The 7,999-nt window shown below is 40.1% G+C and overlaps 1 long non-coding RNA gene across 1 annotated transcript; it reads left to right on the forward strand.

The window, feature by feature from the left end:
- The first annotated feature begins 614 nt into the window (after nucleotides 1-614).
- Nucleotides 615-6,752, forward strand: LOC126060785 (uncharacterized). The gene is made up of 3 exons (XR_007513654.1): nucleotides 615-752; nucleotides 5,183-5,318; nucleotides 6,544-6,752. It is a non-coding gene; the product is annotated as an uncharacterized LOC126060785 (long non-coding RNA).
- The last annotated feature ends 1,247 nt before the right edge of the window (nucleotides 6,753-7,999 follow it).

The following is a 7,999-nucleotide window of genomic DNA, read 5'->3' on the forward strand; positions in this document are numbered from 1 at the left end:
ACTGCCACATGACCATACAATAGAAGTGTCTACCTAATTTTCTACCATAATTTTGACCTTCCACTTGGGAAATATTTTGTTGCCTAATAGGAAGGGAAAAGCTTCCAAAGGCTTTGTCTAAAGTAAAGAATTAGGTCCTTCTATTACTGACAAATGAGATCACGACAGGCCTCCTTTGATGCTCGTTCAGGGATTCAGAGCACAGTCCACTGTGAGAGTCGATCAAATCCTACTCTTGTGGCTGGGAGGTGAGGAAACAAAAAATACGGAAAGGGAAAATATGTCTACTTCCCATCAAAGTCAGTTTGGGAAAAGTACATGTTAGCATGTATGAGTTCTGCAAGAGATCTTGAATCCACCAATGCTTACCAAGGAATCAATGCCCCTACAGATTCATGACCTTCTAATGCAGGGGTCAGCAAACTCTGGCAAACCTGGCCCGCTGCCTATTTTTGTATGGTCCACCAGTGAAGAACGTGTTTTACATTTTAAATGAATGAAAAATCAAAAGAAGAATAATGTTTCTTGGCACGTAAAAATTATAATTAAGTTCAAATATCAGTGTCCATAAATAAGTTTTATTTATTTATTATTTATGTATTGCCTACAGTCACTTTTGCACTACCACACCAGACCTGAGTACCTGCAACAGAGACTGTATGGTCCACACAGCTCAAATTATTTACAAACTGACCAGCTACACAGAAGAAGTTTGCCAATCCCTATTCTAATGCACCTGGTCTGATTGTCAGGTAAGGTAAGGTTGGGTTTGGGTTGTCATGCATGGGAAGTATCCTCAGCTTCCGACTCATTGCGACCCAAGGCTCCTCTCCCTAGGGCTCATAAATGTTAAGCTCTTTAGTTCTTCCTCTTCCACTGCATGGCTCTGGAAGTGTAACGATCTGCCTTCTTATTCTAACATAACCTTAAAATGTCTGTATATAAGGAATGGTGTATTTTATGGAATTCGAATAGTATTAGTGTCACATACGTACTAGATTTCAATATAACAATACGAAAAGTGCACATGTAATTTTACTTTTGTATCACATTAATACTAAGCTACATGATGGCAATATTAAACTAATGTGACAAAATGATGCCAGTGTAAGATGTAAAACTGCTAATATCACAGCAAGTTATTAATGCCTTGCAATGGACTCCAGAGAACAGTGTGATTAAACTTTCTCAATCTTTTCCAGCCTCAGTTGGAACTCCTGTGACAAAAGAGGATAAATTACCCTGGCAAATGCCCATGCCAGGCTATAAGAAGTCTGGCCTTCTAGTTATGACTCTAGGACATTTCAGAGAAGCCAGAGGCATTCCAGGAAAAGGAACTCTATGACTAAATTAGGGGGTCTGCCTTTGGTCTTGGTTTGGTCAACAATTAAGTGCTTTATTCCTAAAATCTTTAACTCTGGTATCCCACACACTAAAAACAAACTCTTGTCTTTCTATTTGTCATCACTGCTTTTTTCTCATGAGTGCCACTTTTTGATTTTCCCAAAATGTCCAACCCAAACCTGAACTCTCCTTTCCCTCCCAAGCTGACACCTCCTCCCGACTCATTTCTGTCCCTTTGAAGCCTAAATCAGCCTATCTTTCTTGTACCACTACTCTGGACTTCCTTGCCCTCTTGCTTTTCCATCAAACCTGTCTTGAATCCTCCAGTCTTCAGATTTCTCCACTCTTAACACCTAGAATGCAAATGAGAGATCAAGCAACCACATGGATTGATGCCACCATACACCCATGGTCTTCAAACTCAACTGGGCTCTTAAATGGCCCCACAATTCCATGAGCTCAGCCCCTTACCTCATCCTTGCAGTGGTGTTTTTGTTCTTAACATTCACTTTTCTCTTCAAACCCCTTGCACATAGATTTTCCTCTCATTCTCGGTAGATGTTCTTGCTTTACTACTTCACTGAGAAAAACAACTCCATCCAGCACAGAACTCCCTCAATCTGCTGAATCCTCAACTACAAACTTGTCTTTATTAGCCTCCATTCTTTTCTCCTTCCCTCAGTTCTGTGGAAGCATTGTGCTTCCTCCTGTCTAATCCCTCCACCTGTGCCCAGATCTAGTAGTCTCCTGCCTCCTCAGCAGGCACCGTGTTCCATCAGGCCTCCTTTTCCTGTATCCCTAACTTCTTTTCTGACTCAGTTCATCAATGCATCCAAGCCTATTCTGTATTAAACAACTAAGCAGACAAATAGTCCTTGTCTGACGCTACATTCTCTTCCACTTTCTTTCTTTTACACTTGGAGTGTACTTTCTTCTGTTATGTTCCCTCCCCTGCATTTCTTAATCCATCATCATCTTCATTTTGTCCTCATTCCTTTAACTTAGGTCTCAAATAAGCTCAAGTGTCTTCCATGCTGCTACATTCCATGGACAGTTTTGAGTCCTTAGCTTGTATGAATTTTCTTCTGCATTTGTCTGATGACTCTCATCACCTTGAAATTTCTTCCTTCCTTGGTTCCTAAGGCCTTCCTCCCCCAGCCTCTCCTGGGTTTCTTCCATCTTTCTGTCCATTTTTTCTCTGACTCTGGCAGAGGCTGCTCTGCTCACTCCTTATATATTGATGCTTCTCAGGCTATAAACTTGGCCCTCTCTTCTCACTGTATATGCTCTGGACGACAGCAGCCAAGCCCTTGGTCTCAACTACCACTTTTATCTTATAGTTTCCTATATTTGCTATAGCTTCGTAGCTGAGTTCCAAACCACATATCCAAACTCAGCAGGACATCTTTACTTGGGTGTCAGGCAGATACCTTAAACTCAGCATATTCAAAGGCATGTTTTTCAACCTCTACTCCCAAAATGACTCCTATGTTTCTGAGTTCATCTAGCCAACCACCCAAGACACAAATCTTGCGTGGACTCAGGCAACTTCCTCATGCCCCGCAGCAAGTCTCCAGGTTCTTAATATCCTTCTTATCTTTTTCTTTCCACTACTAGCATTTTTATCTTAGTGGTAGGTCCTGACCAGCTCTAGCCTAGGTTATGCTCAAAGCCTCTTACCCAGTCTCCCTCCTCTTTATTTTTTTTTCCCCCTCAAATTTAGTGTCTGCATTAGTGCCTGGATGACCTTACAGAATTGAGGGTAAATCTGATCAGACAGGACTCACCTGTTTAAATCCTTCAACAACCTCCAGTGACTTTTGGCAGAAGGAGTAAACTCACTTTGGCACACCTGGCCTCCTGGACTTGCCCCCTGCCTATATCCCCCGTGTCGTCCTCTGCTGCTCCTCTCGGGACTCTCTACTCTGCGTTGCAGAGCTACTGCAAGTGTTTGATAGCTTCTTCTGTTTGCAATAAACTGGGACTCACTCCATTTACCTCTAAGAAAAGAGGCTTTAGTAAGGCTTGTTTACCCAAGGAATTGGATTAGACATAGAAACTGTTTAGGAGCTCCTCTTTCTGTGTGTGTGTGTCCCATTCTCCTGTCTCCACCAATGGGCTTCCTCAAAACTTCATAATTTCAATTTGCACTTGAGTCCATAATGCCTGCCCTAGCTCTAAGTCTTCCAGCCTCTGAGGTAACTAACCTACACCTTTGGGTTCCCATTTCCTAATTCCTAATGACCTTAATCTGATGGTCTAATTTATCCCTCTAAACCTAGGCCATATAAATATTAGGACATTGGCTGCTCAACTAGATGCTCCACTTGGGTCAACTCTTCACTCCTTGCCCAATCAACTGTGGCCAGGAGGCCTAATCATATGGAAGAATTTACAGCCTAGTCATATTGATAATAATAATGAATAGCATTATATACAATAATAATATTATAGCTATATAACTTGTACATGCTAGGCACTGTTGTAAACATTTTATATACATTAATACAAATTTATTCTTCAAAACAACCCTAAGAAGTAGATTCTGTTATTACCCTCATCATTTTACTGTTGGGGAAAATAAATTAGAGAGCTAAGTTACCTCCTGAAGATATCACAACAGGTATAAGGCATAACTAGGATTCAGTCCCAGATAATCTGGCTCCAAACTGGTGCAAATTCCCTTAGAAGTGCATGTGTGTATGGTGGGGGAGAAGGGTATGACCAGACAATGATTGGCACCTTTTGCTCCCCAAGGTATCATTCTGGTTCCCGTCTTTTTACCTTTAGATATGTCTTGTCTCCCGACTTGGAATTCCTTGCCCTCTCTCTGAGTGTAGAAACACTTGGGAATTAATGAACAAATAAATTATTTGTACAGCCTTGAGTTAGTCACTTTACCTCTCTGGGTCTCTGGTTCTTCATCTTTTAACTGAAGGGATTGAACTAGATTCTTCAAATTCTACAATTGTGTAACTTTAAGAAAAAAAACAAAGGCTGCTCAGAAATCAAAGGTGACAAGGGTACCATTTTGATATTCCCATCATCTTGCGACAGTCAGATTCTCTGTCATTACCCTTAAAGAGAGTGTGAAAATTTTAGTGAATCCTGTAAATGTTTAATGATATGGGTTGCTCCTTAAGTACAATACCCTAGGAAGGGGCACCACTTGCTGAGTACCCTGACTGGGTGCTGATCCCTTCTCTGCAGAAGATTCAGGTTTGTCTCTAAGCCCGGAACATCTCCTTTTAACTCTGTAACTTCAGAATTCTGATGAGGCCAAATAGTAACTCCATTCAATCAAGACGTGTGTTTTCCTTGTTGAATCCTCACTGGAGGCTGCCAACAATCACCTATTGTGGTATAAGGAAAGATAACTTTTACGTGAAATTAAATGAAAGCTTATGGGGGCTGAGGTCTTAACTGTAGACTCTATTTTTGTGGTTTTTCGTTTAGGGCACTATTTGTCAGATTTTTATAAGAACATTATTGCTTTAAGAAAAAAAAATTGAAGTCTGAGAAATTACTCTCAGTCTAACGAGTTCTTTTCACTGACTTCAGACATCATTAGGGGAAGGCTATAGCCTAGGGCTGTGCATGAACTTTTTCTTCTAACTGTACACTTTATGTATAATTTAGCTTTCTTGCCTAAATTATTCAAGCAAATAGTGAGTGAAAATAATGGAGTTCACTGAAACCTTCCAGAGGATTAAAATAAAACAGTTTTTTTTTTTTTTTTTTTAATGTTGGTTTGAATTTTTAAGCTTTTTAATCATGGGTTTCAAATGGAATACACATGTCTGGCTTTTCCTCACTTGTCCCCTGCATCTTTTTTCAGAAGGAGAGAAGAAAGGAAATTAAATTCAGTAAATAATCCATTAACTAATCACTGGTGCTGATAATGGCTCAGAGTTGATGTATTTGGAAAAAGCCTATCGAGTCGCCATGGATATGGTCTGCACATATATCGAAAGGTAGAACCTTCTTTTCTCTGTTTCATGGGAGCAGGGCAGGGCTAAAAATGGGTGGCATATTTAAAAAGGAGGTTTGGTTTTGGGTTTTGGTAACCTCCTTCATTTAAATAGGAAATTACAGTAGCAGGATTTGTGCTCAAATCATTCCCAATTTATTTATTTAAAGAACAAAACACATGTTCTAAATAATAATGCTTCATCTTTGACGTGCATGGTCTAGAAACCTTATCTTCAGTCTAGATAACCTTAGAGGAAATCTGAAAATCATTGGAAGAATGTGATTTTCTGGCATATTTCATACAATTCCCCAAACTGGGAGTGTGGCCCAGGATTAAGAATTCAATCAGGATATTTTCAAATTCCCAAATATCGTCATTTATCAATCAGAGATGAGAAACAAAGTCTCATTCCACTGAATACAAGGAAATAGTTATCATGGAGCATTGTGTTTGGAAACAACAAAGGCGATCATAGCAACTAGGGATGGCGAAGGGAAGTCATCAGCCTGTAGCAAAGAGCTTCAGAGGTTAGATTCTGAAAAGGCGAATGAAAGCTTAGGAGTAATATATGGAAAGGGGCAATGGCTAAAGCTCTTTGTAGGGGAAAAAGAATGACCTGGAATAACAGACCTATAAGTTTAATTTATTGACCTGATTAGACCCAGGAAAGAATTATCACAAAATCGATTTTCAACACATAGACTAGAACAGGGTATTAGGTAATAAGCTCTATGGCATTATGAAGACTATTGAAGTCAGTTCTAAGCATCTTGTCTCCCCCTAAAAAAAAAAAAATTTTTTTTTTAGATGATGTAAATTACAGTAAACTGAGGAAAATTAAGAAATGCAACCTATATTGATCTTAATAATAAGCTTTATTCTCTCCAATGAGACATTTTAAACACTCATCTAATTTCTAAATTCTGGTTAGAAATCCAATTATTTTGCTTTAAGCATTGAGCAGAGAGTCATGAGACCTAGGTTCAAATCTTAGTTCTGCCACTGAGGAATTGTAGGCAAGTTACTTTACCTCTCTGGGTACTGGGTTCCTGATCTCTAATATGAGGGTGTGGGACGGAATTATATGTTAGGTCTGAAATTATTTGACTATTCACCAAGAAATGTCACTTACTTTATGTGTTTGCATAACGAACAAGTTACTTTGTTCTCTAAGTCTTCATTTTCTTAGCTGAAAAGGTGGAAATGATAATGTTTTTGCTGCCTAGGGTTGTTAAGAATATTGAATGACACAAAGCCTGAGAAGCCCTATGCTCAGCACCAGCGAGCCTTCAGTAGATGTCAGCCCCTGCTGCCTACGAGGAGTCAGGATGCCTGTGTTCCAATGTTAAGTCTACGCCTCAGCATCTGGCCTTAGATACATTAGTCTCTCTGAGCCAAGATCCCTCATCGGGCAAAACCACTGGACCAACACTCTAGAGTAAGCGCTTAGTTGAGTGTTCCTGCATGATTATTACATCTTTCACCTTCTAGTCTCTTCCACTCCATCCTTTGAAGGGGTCTCTCTAATCCATTCTTCTACTTATTTTTTGGCGATCCACTCCTTCCCCAAGTCCTTGGCTCACACCCAGATTTTATAAGTAGTCTGACGTCATAACATGAATGAACTTATTTCCCTTCACCAAACCTTCTTCTTCCCTGTTCATCTATCCACAGTAAATTCAGCTTCTATCTACCCACTTGCTCAAGTCAAAAATCTAAACATCATCTCTTTTCTCCACACCACAATTTCTAGTCCATCTATTTACTCTAAGTCCAAAATATACCCCGAATCCAACCATTCGCTCTGCCAGCATCTTACGCCGAGTCCCCATCATCTCTCACCTGGTCGAATGCAATAGCTTCCTAGCTAGTCTTCTTGATTCTACCCCCTGGATACCTTCATAAGGCAGCCAGAGTGATCCTCTTACAATTTAACACACATTGTGTTTCCCTTCTGCTTAAAAACTCTCCAAGAGTTTCTCTTTTCACTTAACCAACTGGTTGCCGGTGAGTTGATTCTGACTCATGGCAACCCCATGTGTTGCAGAGTAGAACTATACTCCATAGGGTTTTCATAGCAGATTACCAAGTCTTTCTTTCCAGAAGCCTTGGGGTAGGTTAGAACCACAAACACCAACCTTTCAGTTTGTAGCAGACTACTTAATTAACCTTTTGCACCACCCAAAGACTCCTATACAAACCCCTTATCATGGACAAGATCTTACAGGATCTGGCCTCTGCCTACCTCTCCTACTTAATCTGATATACCTTCCCAATCACACATTGTGCTTCAGCTCACCAGCACTGATGATGATCACAGTCAGAAAGTAACCTAAAGAAGATGAAGCTGGACAAAACAGATGGAGCCAAGGTCACACCCTCCTTTTAGATCTCTGGAAAATTGACTTAAGCCCCGTATCTTACATTCCATGGAAGACTGATGCCCTAACTAAGATTTCTGTGAAATTCCATGTCCATCCATTCTTGGTGCCAAGTTTTTGCTTCCATTGAATTCTTGATCTCATTTGGGTCTCTCTTCCCTTGAATATTCTCCAAGTCACCCAGACAGGTCTCAGGTCCTTTTCTTTAATTTTCCCCAAAATGTAATCACACAAGGCTATAGCATGCGTATTAAAATATTAGACTCTACAAAAGGTCTGAGTTCACAGAGAGGTTTTATAT

The sequence above is a fragment of the Elephas maximus genome, chromosome 17 (assembly GCF_024166365.1).
Source record: "Elephas maximus indicus isolate mEleMax1 chromosome 17, mEleMax1 primary haplotype, whole genome shotgun sequence".
In the NCBI taxonomy this organism is placed as follows: Eukaryota; Metazoa; Chordata; class Mammalia; order Proboscidea; family Elephantidae; genus Elephas; species Elephas maximus.